The sequence below is a fragment of the Somniosus microcephalus genome, unplaced genomic scaffold, assembly GCF_052327205.1.
Source record: "Somniosus microcephalus isolate GS21.2 unplaced genomic scaffold, FLI_Smic_1.0 unresolved_chr1, whole genome shotgun sequence".
NCBI classification, from domain to species: Eukaryota; Metazoa; Chordata; class Chondrichthyes; order Squaliformes; family Somniosidae; genus Somniosus; species Somniosus microcephalus.
Window position 1 is genome coordinate 107,113,062 of NW_028225179.1, and position 13,670 is coordinate 107,126,731.

Sequence of the window (13,670 nt, forward strand, 5' to 3'; positions counted from 1 at the left end):
GAGGGGCAGTTCTGAGGGAGCACTGCACTATCAGTGGGGCAGTACTGAGGGAGCACTGCACTGTCGGAGGGCCAGCACTGAGGGAGTGCTGCACTCAGTGGGGCAGTACTGAGGGAGCGCTGCACTGTTGGTGGGGCGGTACTGAGGGAGCGCTGCATTGTTAGAAGGGCAGTACTGAGGGAGTGCTGCACTGTCGGAGGGGCTGTACTGAGGGAGTGCTGCACTGCCAGAGGGGCAGTACTGAGGGAGTGCTGCACTGTCGGAGGGGCAGTACTGAGGGAGAGCTGCACTGTCAGAGGGGTAGTACTGAGGGAGTGCTGCACTGTCGGAGGGGCAGTACTGAGGGAGAGCTGCACTGTCAGAGGGGTAGTACTGAGGGAGTGCTGCACTGTTGGAGGGGCAGTACTGAGGGAGTGCTGCACTGTCGGAGGGGCAGTACTGAGGGAGAGCTGCACTGTCAGAGGGGTAGTACTGAGGGATTGCTGCACTGTCGGAGGGGCAGTACTGAGGGACTGCTGCACTGTCGGAGGGGCAGTACTGAGGGAGAGCTGCACTGTCGGAGGGGCAGTACTGAGGGAGCACTGCACTATCAGAGGGGCAGTACTGAGGGAGCACTGCACTGTCGGAGGGCCAGCACTGAGGGAGTGCTGCACTCAGAGGGGCAGTACTGAGGGAGCACTGCACTGTTGGTGGGGCGGTACTGAGGGAGCGCTGCATTGTTAGAAGGGCAGTACTGAGGGACTGCTGCACTGTCAGAGGGGCTGTACTGAGGGAGTGCTGCACTGTCAGAGGGGCAATACTGAGGGAGTGCTGCACTGTCGGAGGGGCAGTACTGAGGGAGAGTTGCACTGTCAGAGGGGTAGTACTGAGGGAGTGCTGCACTGTTGGAGGGGCAGTACTGAGGGAGTGCTGCACTGTCGACGGGGCTGTACTGAGGGAGCGCTGCACTGTCAGAGGGGCAGTACTGAGGGAGTGCGGCACTGTCGGAGGGGCTGTACTGAGGGAGTGCTGCACTGTCGGAGGGGCAGTACTGAGGGAGCGCTGCATAGTTAGAGGGGCAGTACTGAGGGACTGCTGCACTGTCAGAGGGGCTGTACTGAGGTAGTGCTGCACTGTCAGAGGGGCAATACTGAGGGAGTGCTGCACTGTCAGAGGGGCAGTATTGAGGGAGTGCTGCACTGTCAGAGGGGCAGTAATGAGGGACAGTTGCATTGTCGGAGGGTCAGAACTGAGGGAGTGCTGCACTGTTGGAGGGGCAGTACTGAAAGTGTATTGCACTGTCGGAGGGGCAGTACTGAGGGAGTGCTGCACTGTCGGAGGGGCAGTGTTGAGGGAGCACCGTACTGTCAGACTGGCAATACTGAGTGAATATTTCACTGTTGGAGAGCCAACACTGAGGGAGTGCTGCACTGTTGGAGGGGCAGTACTGAGGGAGCACTGCACTATCAGAGGGGCAGTGCTGAGGGAGCACTGCACTGTCGGAGGGCCAGCACTGAGGGAGTGCTGCACTCGGAGGGGCAGTACTGAGGGAGCGCTGCACTGTTGGTGGGGCGGTACTGAGGGAGCGCTGCATAGTTAGAGGGGCAGTACTGAGGGACTGCTGCACTGTCAGAGGGGCTGTACTGAGGGAGTGCTGCACTGTCAGAGGGGCAATACTGAGGGAGTGCTGCACTGTCGGAGGGGCAGTACTGAGGGAGAGTTGCACTGTCAGAGGGGTAGTACTGAGGGAGTGCTGCACTGTTGGAGGGGCAGTACTGAGGGAGTGCTGCACTGTCGACGGGGCTGTACTGAGGGAGCGCTGCACTGTCAGAGGGGCAGTACAGAGGGAGTGCGGCACTGTCGGAGGGGCTGTACTGAGGGAGTGCTGCACTGTCGGAGGGGCAGTACTGAGGGAGTGCTGCACTCGGAGGGGCAGTACTGAGGGAGCGCTGCACTGTTGGTGGGGCGGTACTGAGGGAGCGCTGCATAGTTAGAGGGGCAGTACTGAGGGACTGCTGCACTGTCAGAGGGGCTGTACTGAGGGAGTGCTGCACTGTCAGAGGGGCAATACTGAGGGAGTGCTGCACTGTCGGAGGGGCAGTACTGAGGGAGAGTTGCACTGTCAGAGGGGTAGTACTGAGGGAGTGCTGCACTGTTGGAGGGGCAGTACTGAGGGAGTGCTGCACTGTCGACGGGGCTGTACTGAGGGAGCGCTGCACTGTCAGAGGGGCAGTACTGAGGGAGTGCGGCACTGTCGGAGGGGCTGTACTGAGGGAGTGCTGCACTGTCGGAGGGGCAGTACTGAGGGAGTGCTGCACTGGGAGGGGCAGTACTGAGTGAGCGCTGCACTGTTGGTGGGGCGGTACTGAGGGAGCGCTGCATAGTTAGAGGGGCAGTACTGAGGGACTGCTGCACTGTCAGAGGGGCTGTACTGAGGGAGTGCTGCACTGTCAGAGGGGCAATACTGAGGGAGTGCTGCACTGTCAGAGGGGCAGTATTGAGGGAGTGCTGCACTGTCAGAGGGGCAGTAATGAGGGACAGTTGCACTGTCGGAGGGGCAGTACTGAGGTAGTGCTGCATTGTCAGAGGGGCAGTACTGAGGGACAGTTGCACTGTCGGAGGGTCAGAATTGAGGGAGTGCTGCACTGTTGGAGGGGCAGTACTGAAAGTGTATTGCACTGTCGGAGGGGCAGTACTGAGGGAGTGCTGCACTGTCGGAGGGGCAGTGTTGAGGGAGCACCGCACTGTCAGACTGGCAATACTGAGTGAATATTTCACTGTTGGAGAGCCAACACTGAGGGAGTGCTGCACTGTTGGAGGGGCAGTACTGAGGGAGCACTGCACTATCAGAGGGGCAGTGCTGAGGGAGCACTGCACTGTCGGAGGGCCAGCACTGAGGGAGTGCTGCACTCGGAGGGGCAGTACTGAGGGAGCGCTGCACTGTTGGTGGGGCGGTACTGAGGGAGCGCTGCATAGTTAGAGGGGCAGTACTGAGGGACTGCTGCACTGTCAGAGGGGCTGTACTGAGGGAGTGCTGCACTGTCAGAGGGGCAATACTGAGGGAGTGCTGCACTGTCGGAGGGGCAGTACTGAGGGAGTGCTGCACTCGGAGGGGCAGTACTGAGGGAGCGCTGCACTGTTGGTGGGGCGGTACTGAGGGAGCGCTGCATAGTTGGAGGGGCAGTACTGAGGGACTGCTGCACTGTCAGAGGGGCTGTACTGAGGGAGTGCTGCACTGTCAGAGGGGCAATACTGAGGGAGTGCTGCACTGTCGGAGGGGCAGTACTGAGGGAGAGTTGCACTGTCAGAGGGGTAGTACTGAGGGAGTGCTGCACTGTTGGAGGGGCAGTACTGAGGGAGTGCTGCACTGTCGACGGGGCTGTACTGAGGGAGCGCTGCACTGTCAGAGGGGCAGTACTGAGGGAGTGCGGCACTGTCGGAGGGGCTGTACTGAGGGAGTGCTGCACTGTCGGAGGGGCAGTACTGAGGGAGTGCTGCACTCGGAGGGGCAGTACTGAGGGAGCGCTGCACTGTTGGTGGGGCGGTACTGAGGGAGCGCTGCATAGTTAGAGGGGCAGTACTGAGGGACTGCTGCACTGTCAGAGGGGCTGTACTGAGGGAGTGCTGCACTGTCAGAGGGGCAATACGGAGGGAGTGCTGCACTGTCAGAGGGGCAGTATTGAGGGAGTGCTGCACTGTCAGAGGGGCAGTAATGAGGGACAGTTGCACTGTCGGAGGGGCAGTACTGAGGTAGTGCTGCATTGTCAGAGGGGCAGTACTGAGGGACAGTTGCACTGTCGGAGGGTCAGAATTGAGGGAGTGCTGCACTGTTGGAGGGGCAGTACTGAAAGTGTATTGCACTGTCGGAGGGGCAGTACTGAGGGAGTGCTGCACTGTCGGAGGGGCAGTGTTGAGGGAGCACCGCACTGTCAGACTGGCAATACTGAGTGAATATTTCACTGTTGGAGAGCCAACACTGAGGGAGTGCTGCACTGTTGGAGGGGCAGTACTGAGGGAGCACTGTACTATCAGAGGGGCAGTGCTGAGGGAGCACTGCACTGTCGGAGGGCCAGCACTGAGGGAGTGCTGCACTCGGAGGGGCAGTACTGAGGGAGCGCTGCACTGTTGGTGGGGCGGTACTGAGGGAGCGCTGCATAGTTAGAGGGGCAGTACTGAGGGACTGCTGCACTGTCAGAGGGGCTGTACTGAGGGAGTGCTGCACTGTCAGAGGGGCAATACTGAGGGAGTGCTGCACTGTCGGAGGGGCAGTACTGAGGGAGAGTTGCACTGTCAGAGGGGTAGTACTGAGGGAGTGCTGCACTGTTGGAGGGGCAGTACTGAGGGAGTGCTGCACTGTCGACGGGGCTGTACTGAGGGAGCGCTGCACTGTCAGAGGGGCAGTACTGAGGGAGTGCGGCACTGTCGGAGGGGCTGTACTGAGGGAGTGCTGCACTGTCGGAGGGGCAGTACTGAGGGAGAGCTGCACTGTCGGAGGGGCAGTACTGAGGGAGCGCTGCACTGTCGGAGGGGCAGTACTGAGGGAGAGCTGCACTGTCGGAGGGTCAGTTCTGAGGGAGCACTGCACTATCAGTGGGGCAGTACTGAGGGAGCACTTCACTGTCGGAGGGCCAGCACTGAGGGAGTGCTGCACTCGGAGGGGCAGTACTGAGGGAGCGCTGCACTGTTGGTGGGGCGGTATTGAGGGAGCGCTGCATTGTTAGAAGGGCAGTACTGAGGGAGTGCTGCACTGTCGGAGGGGCTGTACTGAGGGAGTGCTGCACTGTCAGAGGGGCAGTACTGAGGGAGTGCTGCACTGTCGGAGGGGCAGTACTGAGGGAGAGCTGCACTGTCAGAGGGGTAGTACTGAGGGAGTGCTGCACTGTCGGAGGGGCAGTACTGAGGGAGAGCTGCACTGTCAGAGGGGTAGTACTGAGGGAGTGCTGCACTGTCGGAGGGGCAGTACTGAGGGAGTGCTGCACTGTCGGAGGGGCAGTACTGAGGGAGAGCTGCACTGTCAGAGGGGTAGTACTGAGGGATTGCTGCACTGTCGGAGGGGCAGTACTGAGGGACTGCTGCACTGTCGGAGGGGCAGTACTGAGGGAGAGCTGCACTGTCGGAGGGGCAGTACTGAGGGAGCGCTGCACTGTCGGAGGGGCAGTACTGAGGGAGAGCTGCACTGTCGGAGGGGCAGTACTGAGGGAGCACTGCACTATCAGAGGGGCAGTACTGAGGGAGCACTGCACTGTCGGAGGGCCAGCACTGAGGGAGTGCTGCACTCAGAGGGGCAGTACTGAGGGAGCACTGCACTGTTGGTGGGGCGGTACTGAGGGAGCGCTGCATTGTTAGAAGGGCAGTACTGAGGGACTGCTGCACTGTCGGAGGGGCTGTACTGAGGGAGTGCTGCACTGCCAGAGGGGCAGTACTGAGGGAGTGCTGCACTGTCGGAGGGGCAGTACTGAGGGAGAGCTGCACTGTCAGAGGGGTAGTACTGAGGGAGTGCTGCACTGTCGGAGGGGCAGTACTGAGGGAGAGCTGCACTGTCAGAGGGGTAGTACTGAGGGAGTGCTGCACTGTTGGAGGGGCAGTACTGAGGGAGTGCTGCACTGTCGGAGGGGCAGTACTGAGGGAGAGCTGCACTGTCAGAGGGGTAGTACTGAGGGATTGCTGCACTGTCGGAGGGGCAGTACTGAGGGACTGCTGCACTGTCGGAGGGGCAGTACTGAGGGAGAGCTGCACTGTCGGAGGGGCAGTACTGAGGGAGCACTGCACTATCAGAGGGGCAGTACTGAGGGAGCACTGCACTGTCGGAGGGCCAGCACTGAGGGAGTGCTGCACTCAGAGGGGCAGTACTGAGGGAGCACTGCCCTGTTGGTGGGGCGGTACTGAGGGAGCGCTGCATTGTTAGAAGGGCAGTACTGAGGGACTGCTGCACTGTCAGAGGGGCTGTACTGAGGGAGTGCTGCACTGTCAGAGGGGCAATACTGAGGGAGTGCTGCACTGTCGGAGGGGCAGTACTGAGGGAGAGTTGCACTGTCAGAGGGGTAGTACTGAGGGAGTGCTGCACTGTTGGAGGGGCAGTACTGAGGGAGTGCTGCACTGTCGACGGGGCTGTACTGAGGGAGCGCTGCACTGTCAGAGGGGCAGTGCTGAGGGAGTGCGGCACTGTCGGAGGGGCTGTACTGAGGGAGTGCTGCACTGTCGGAGGGGCAGTACTGAGGGAGTGCTGCACTCGGAGGGGCAGTACTGAGGGAGCGCTGCACTGTTGGTGGGGCGGTACTGAGGGAGCGCTGCATAGTTAGAGGGGCAGTACTGAGGGACTGCTGCACTGTCAGAGGGGCTGTACTGAGGTAGTGCTGCACTGTCAGAGGGGCAATACTGAGGGAGTGCTGCACTGTCAGAGGGGCAGTATTGAGGGAGTGCTGCACTGTCAGAGGGGCAGTAATGAGGGACAGTTGCATTGTCGGAGGGTCAGAACTGAGGGAGTGCTGCACTGTTGGAGGGGCAGTACTGAAAGTGTATTGCACTGTCGGAGGGGCAGTACTGAGGGAGTGCTGCACTGTCGGAGGGGCAGTGTTGAGGGAGCACCGTACTGTCAGACTGGCAATACTGAGTGAATATTTCACTGTTGGAGAGCCAACACTGAGGGAGTGCTGCACTGTTGGAGGGGCAGTACTGAGGGAGCACTGCACTATCAGAGGGGCAGTGCTGAGGGAGCACTGCACTGTCGGAGGGCCAGCACTGAGGGAGTGCTGCACTCGGAGGGGCAGTACTGAGGGAGCGCTGCACTGTTGGTGGGGCGGTACTGAGGGAGCGCTGCATAGTTAGAGGGGCAGTACTGAGGGACTGCTGCACTGTCAGAGGGGCTGTACTGAGGGAGTGCTGCACTGTCAGAGGGGCAATACTGAGGGAGTGCTGCACTGTCGGAGGGGCAGTACTGAGGGAGAGTTGCACTGTCGACGGGGCTGTACTGAGGGAGCGCTGCACTGTCAGAGGGGCAGTACAGAGGGAGTGCGGCACTGTCGGAGGGGCTGTACTGAGGGAGTGCTGCACTGTCGGAGGGGCAGTACTGAGGGAGTGCTGCACTCGGAGGGGCAGTACTGAGGGAGCGCTGCACTGTTGGTGGGGCGGTACTGAGGGAGCGCTGCATAGTTAGAGGGGCAGTACTGAGGGACTGCTGCACTGTCAGAGGGGCTGTACTGAGGGAGTGCTGCACTGTCAGAGGGGCAATACTGAGGGAGTGCTGCACTGTCGGAGGGGCAGTACTGAGGGAGAGTTGCACTGTCAGAGGGGTAGTACTGAGGGAGTGCTGCACTGTTGGAGGGGCAGTACTGAGGGAGTGCTGCACTGTCGACGGGGCTGTACTGAGGGAGCGCTGCACTGTCAGAGGGGCAGTACTGAGGGAGTGCGGCACTGTCGGAGGGGCTGTACTGAGGGAGTGCTGCACTGTCGGAGGGGCAGTACTGAGGGAGTGCTGCACTCGGAGGGGCAGTACTGAGGGAGCGCTGCACTGTTGGTGGGGCGGTACTGAGGGAGCGCTGCATAGTTAGAGGGGCAGTACTGAGGGACTGCTGCACTGTCAGAGGGGCTGTACTGAGGGAGTGCTGCACTGTCAGAGGGGCAATACTGAGGGAGTGCTGCACTGTCAGAGGGGCAGTATTGAGGGAGTGCTGCACTGTCAGAGGGGCAGTAATGAGGGACAGTTGCACTGTCGGAGGGGCAGTACTGAGGTAGTGCTGCATTGTCAGAGGGGCAGTACTGAGGGACAGTTGCACTGTCGGAGGGTCAGAATTGAGGGAGTGCTGCACTGTTGGAGGGGCAGTACTGAAAGTGTATTGCACTGTCGGAGGGGCAGTACTGAGGGAGTGCTGCACTGTCGGAGGGGCAGTGTTGAGGGAGCACCGCACTGTCAGACTGGCAATACTGAGTGAATATTTCACTGTTGGAGAGCCAACACTGAGGGAGTGCTGCACTGTTGGAGGGGCAGTACTGAGGGAGCACTGCACTATCAGAGGGGCAGTGCTGAGGGAGCACTGCACTGTCGGAGGGCCAGCACTGAGGGAGTGCTGCACTCGGAGGGGCAGTACTGAGGGAGCGCTGCACTGTTGGTGGGGCGGTACTGAGGGAGCGCTGCATAGTTAGAGGGGCAGTACTGAGGGACTGCTGCACTGTCAGAGGGGCTGTACTGAGGGAGTGCTGCACTGTCAGAGGGGCAATACTGAGGGAGTGCTGCACTGTCGGAGGGGCAGTACTGAGGGAGTGCTGCACTCGGAGGGGCAGTACTGAGGGAGCGCTGCACTGTTGGTGGGGCGGTACTGAGGGAGCGCTGCATAGTTGGAGGGGCAGTACTGAGGGACTGCTGCACTGTCAGAGGGGCTGTACTGAGGGAGTGCTGCACTGTCAGAGGGGCAATACTGAGGGAGTGCTGCACTGTCGGAGGGGCAGTACTGAGGGAGTGCTGCACTCGGAGGGGCAGTACTGAGGGAGCGCTGCACTGTTGGTGGGGCGGTACTGAGGGAGCGCTGCATAGTTAGAGGGGCAGTACTGAGGGACTGCTGCACTGTCAGAGGGGCTGTACTGAGGGAGTGCTGCACTGTCAGAGGGGCAATACTGAGGGAGTGCTGCACTGTCGGAGGGGCAGTACTGAGGGAGAGTTGCACTGTCAGAGGGGTAGTACTGAGGGAGTGCTGCACTGTTGGAGGGGCAGTACTGAGGGAGTGCTGCACTGTCGACGGGGCTGTACTGAGGGAGCGCTGCACTGTCAGAGGGGCAGTACTGAGGGAGTGCGGCACTGTCGGAGGGGCTGTACTGAGGGAGTGCTGCACTGTCGGAGGGGCAGTACTGAGGGAGTGCTGCACTCGGAGGGGCAGTACTGAGGGAGCGCTGCACTGTTGGTGGGGCGGTACTGAGGGAGCGCTGCATAGTTAGAGGGGCAGTACTGAGGGACTGCTGCACTGTCAGAGGGGCTGTACTGAGGGAGTGCTGCACTGTCAGAGGGGCAATACTGAGGGAGTGCTGCACTGTCAGAGGGGCAGTATTGAGGGAGTGCTGCACTGTCAGAGGGGCAGTAATGAGGGACAGTTGCACTGTCGGAGGGGCAGTACTGAGGTAGTGCTGCATTGTCAGAGGGGCAGTACTGAGGGACAGTTGCACTGTCGGAGGGTCAGAATTGAGGGAGTGCTGCACTGTTGGAGGGGCAGTACTGAAAGTGTATTGCACTGTCGGAGGGGCAGTACTGAGGGAGTGCTGCACTGTCGGAGGGGCAGTGTTGAGGGAGCACCGCACTGTCAGACTGGCAATACTGAGTGAATATTTCACTGTTGGAGAGCCAACACTGAGGGAGTGCTGCACTGTTGGAGGGGCAGTACTGAGGGAGCACTGCACTATCAGAGGGGCAGTGCTGAGGGAGCACTGCACTGTCGGAGGGCCAGCACTGAGGGAGTGCTGCACTCGGAGGGGCAGTACTGAGGGAGCGCTGCACTGTTGGTGGGGCGGTACTGAGGGAGCGCTGCATAGTTAGAGGGGCAGTACTGAGGGACTGCTGCACTGTCAGAGGGGCTGTACTGAGGGAGTGCTGCACTGTCAGAGGGGCAATACTGAGGGAGTGCTGCACTGTCGGAGGGGCAGTACTGAGGGAGTGCTGCACTCGGAGGGGCAGTACTGAGGGAGCGCTGCACTGTTGGTGGGGCGGTACTGAGGGAGCGCTGCATAGTTGGAGGGGCAGTACTGAGGGACTGCTGCACTGTCAGAGGGGCTGTACTGAGGGAGTGCTGCACTGTCAGAGGGGCAATACTGAGGGAGTGCTGCACTGTCGGAGGGGCAGTACTGAGGGAGAGTTGCACTGTCAGAGGGGTAGTACTGAGGGAGTGCTGCACTGTTGGAGGGGCAGTACTGAGGGAGTGCTGCACTGTCGACGGGGCTGTACTGAGGGAGCGCTGCACTGTCAGAGGGGCAGTACTGAGGGAGTGCGGCACTGTCGGAGGGGCTGTACTGAGGGAGTGCTGCACTGTCGGAGGGGCAGTACTGAGGGAGTGCTGCACTCGGAGGGGCAGTACTGAGGGAGCGCTGCACTGTTGGTGGGGCGGTACTGAGGGAGCGCTGCATAGTTAGAGGGGCAGTACTGAGGGACTGCTGCACTGTCAGAGGGGCTGTACTGAGGGAGTGCTGCACTGTCAGAGGGGCAATACTGAGGGAGTGCTGCACTGTCAGAGGGGCAGTATTGAGGGAGTGCTGCACTGTCAGAGGGGCAGTAATGAGGGACAGTTGCACTGTCGGAGGGGCAGTACTGAGGTAGTGCTGCATTGTCAGAGGGGCAGTACTGAGGGACAGTTGCACTGTCGGAGGGTCAGAATTGAGGGAGTGCTGCACTGTTGGAGGGGCAGTACTGAAAGTGTATTGCACTGTCGGAGGGGCAGTACTGAGGGAGTGCTGCACTGTCGGAGGGGCAGTGTTGAGGGAGCACCGCACTGTCAGACTGGCAATACTGAGTGAATATTTCACTGTTGGAGAGCCAACACTGAGGGAGTGCTGCACTGTTGGAGGGGCAGTACTGAGGGAGCACTGTACTATCAGAGGGGTAGTGCTGAGGGAGCACTGCACTGTCGGAGGGCCAGCACTGAGGGAGTGCTGCACTCGGAGGGGCAGTACTGAGGGAGCGCTGCACTGTTGGTGGGGCGGTACTGAGGGAGCGCTGCATAGTTAGAGGGGCAGTACTGAGGGACTGCTGCACTGTCAGAGGGGCTGTACTGAGGGAGTGCTGCAATGTCAGAGGGGCAATACTGAGGGAGTGCTGCACTGTCGGAGGGGCAGTACTGAGGGAGAGTTGCACTGTCAGAGGGGTAGTACTGAGGGAGTGCTGCACTGTTGGAGGGGCAGTACTGAGGGAGTGCTGCACTGTCGACGGGGCTGTACTGAGGGAGCGCTGCACTGTCAGAGGGGCAGTACTGAGGGAGTGCGGCACTGTCGGAGGGGCTGTACTGAGGGAGTGCTGCACTGTCGGAGGGGCAGTACTGAGGGAGAGCTGCACTGTCGGAGGGGCAGTACTGAGGGAGCGCTGCACTGTCGGAGGGGCAGTACTGAGGGAGAGCTGCACTGTCGGAGGGGCAGTTCTGAGGGAGCACTGCACTATCAGTGGGGCAGTACTGAGGGAGCACTTCACTGTCGGAGGGCCAGCACTGAGGGAGTGCTGCACTCGGAGGGGCAGTACTGAGGGAGCGCTGCACTGTTGGTGGGGCGGTATTGAGGGAGCGCTGCATTGTTAGAAGGGCAGTACTGAGGGAGTGCTGCACTGTCGGAGGGGCTGTACTGAGGGAGTGCTGCACTGTCAGAGGGGCAGTACTGAGGGAGTGCTGCACTGTCGGAGGGGCAGTACTGAGGGAGAGCTGCACTGTCAGAGGGGTAGTACTGAGGGAGTGCTGCACTGTCGGAGGGGCAGTACTGAGGGAGAGCTGCACTGTCAGAGGGGTAGTACTGAGGGAGTGCTGCACTGTCGGAGGGGCAGTACTGAGGGAGTGCTGCACTGTCGGAGGGGCAGTACTGAGGGAGAGCTGCACTGTCAGAGGGGTAGTACTGAGGGATTGCTGCACTGTCGGAGGGGCAGTACTGAGGGACTGCTGCACTGTCGGAGGGGCAGTACTGAGGGAGAGCTGCACTGTCGGAGGGGCAGTACTGAGGGAGCGCTGCACTGTCGGAGGGGCAGTACTGAGGGAGAGCTGCACTGTCGGAGGGGCAGTACTGAGGGAGCACTGCACTATCAGAGGGGCAGTACTGAGGGAGCACTGCACTGTCGGAGGGCCAGCACTGAGGGAGTGCTGCACTCAGAGGGGCAGTACTGAGGGAGCACTGCACTGTTGGTGGGGCGGTACTGAGGGAGCGCTGCATTGTTAGAAGGGCAGTACTGAGGGACTGCTGCACTGTCAGAGGGGCTGTACTGTGGGAGTGCTGCACTGTCAGAGGGGCAATACTGAGGGAGTGCTGCACTGTCGGAGGGGCTGTACTGAGGGAGAGTTGCACTGTCAGAGGGGTAGTACTGAGGGAGTGCTGCACTGTTGGAGGGGCAGTACTGAGGGAGTGCTGCACTGTCGACGGGGCTGTACTGAGGGAGCGCTGCACTGTCAGAGGGGCAGTACTGAGGGAGTGCGGCACTGTCGGAGGGGCTGTACTGAGGGAGTGCTGCACTGTCGGAGGGCCAGCACTGAGGGAGTGCTGCACTCAGAGGGGTAGTACTGAGGGAGCACTGCACTGTTGGTGGGGCGGTACTGAGGGAGCGCTGCATTGTTAGAAGGGCAGTACTGAGGGACTGCTGCACTGTCAGAGGGGCTGTACTGAGGGAGTGCTGCACTGTCAGAGGGGCAATACTGAGGGAGTGCTGCACTGTCGGAGGGGCTGTACTGAGGGAGAGTTGCACTGTCAGAGGGGTAGTACTGAGGGAGTGCTGCACTGTTGGAGGGGCAGTACTGAGGGAGTGCTGCACTGTCGACGGGGCTGTACTGAGGGAGCGCTGCACTGTCAGAGGGGCAGTACTGAGGGAGTGCGGCACTGTCGGAGGGGCTGTACTGAGGGAGTGCTGCACTGTCGGAGGGGCAGTACTGAGGGAGTGCTGCACTCGGAGGGGCAGTACTGAGGGAGCGCTGCACTGTTGGTGGGGCGGTACTGAGGGAGCGCTGCATAATTAGAGGGGCAGTACTGAGGGACTGCTGCACTGTCAGAGGGGCTGTACTGAGGTAGTGCTGCACTGTCAGAGGGGCAATACTGAGGGAGTGCTGCACTGTCAGAGGGGCAGTATTGAGGGAGTGCTGCACTGTCAGAGGGGCAGTAATGAGGGACTGTTGCACTGTCGGAGGGGCAGTACTGAGTTAGTGCTGCATTGTCAGAGGGGCAGTACTGAGGGACAGTTGCACTGTCGGAGGGTCAGAATTGAGGGAGTGCTGCACTGTTGGAGGGGCAGTACTGAAAGTGTATTGCACTGTCGGAGGGGCAGTACTGAGGGAGTGCTGCACTGTCGGAGGGGCAGTGTTGAGGGAGCACCGCACTGTCAGACTGGCAATACTGAGTGAATATTTCACTGTTGGAGAGCCAACACTGAGGGAGTGCTGCACTGTTGGAGGGGCAGTACTGAAGGAGCACTGCACTATCAGAGGGGCAGTGCTGAGGGAGCACTGCACTGTCGGAGGGCCAGCACTGAGGGAGTGCTGCACTCGGAGGGGCAGTACTGAGGGAGCGCTGCACTGTTGGTGGGGCGGTACTGAGGGAGCGCTGCATAGTTAGAGGGGCAGTACTGAGGGACTGCTGCACTGTCGGAGGGGCTGTACTGAGGGAGTGCTGCACTGTCAGAGGGGCAATACTGAGGGAGTGCTGCACTGTTGGAGGGGCAGTACTGAGGGAGTGCTGCACTGTCGACGGGGCTGTACTGAGGGAGCGCTGCACTGTCAGAGGGGCAGTACTGAGGGAGTGCGGCACTGTCGGAGGGGCTGTACTGAGGGAGTGCTGCACTGTCGGAGGGGCAGTACTGAGGGAGAGCTGCACTGTCAGAGGGGTAGTACTGAGGGTGTGTTGCACTGTCGGAGGGGCAATACTGAGGGACTGCTGCACGGTCGGAGGGGCAGTACTGAGGGAGAGCTGCACTGTCGGAGGGGCAGTACTGAGGGAGCGCTGCACTGTCGGAGGGGCAGTACTGAGGGAGAGCTGCACTGTCG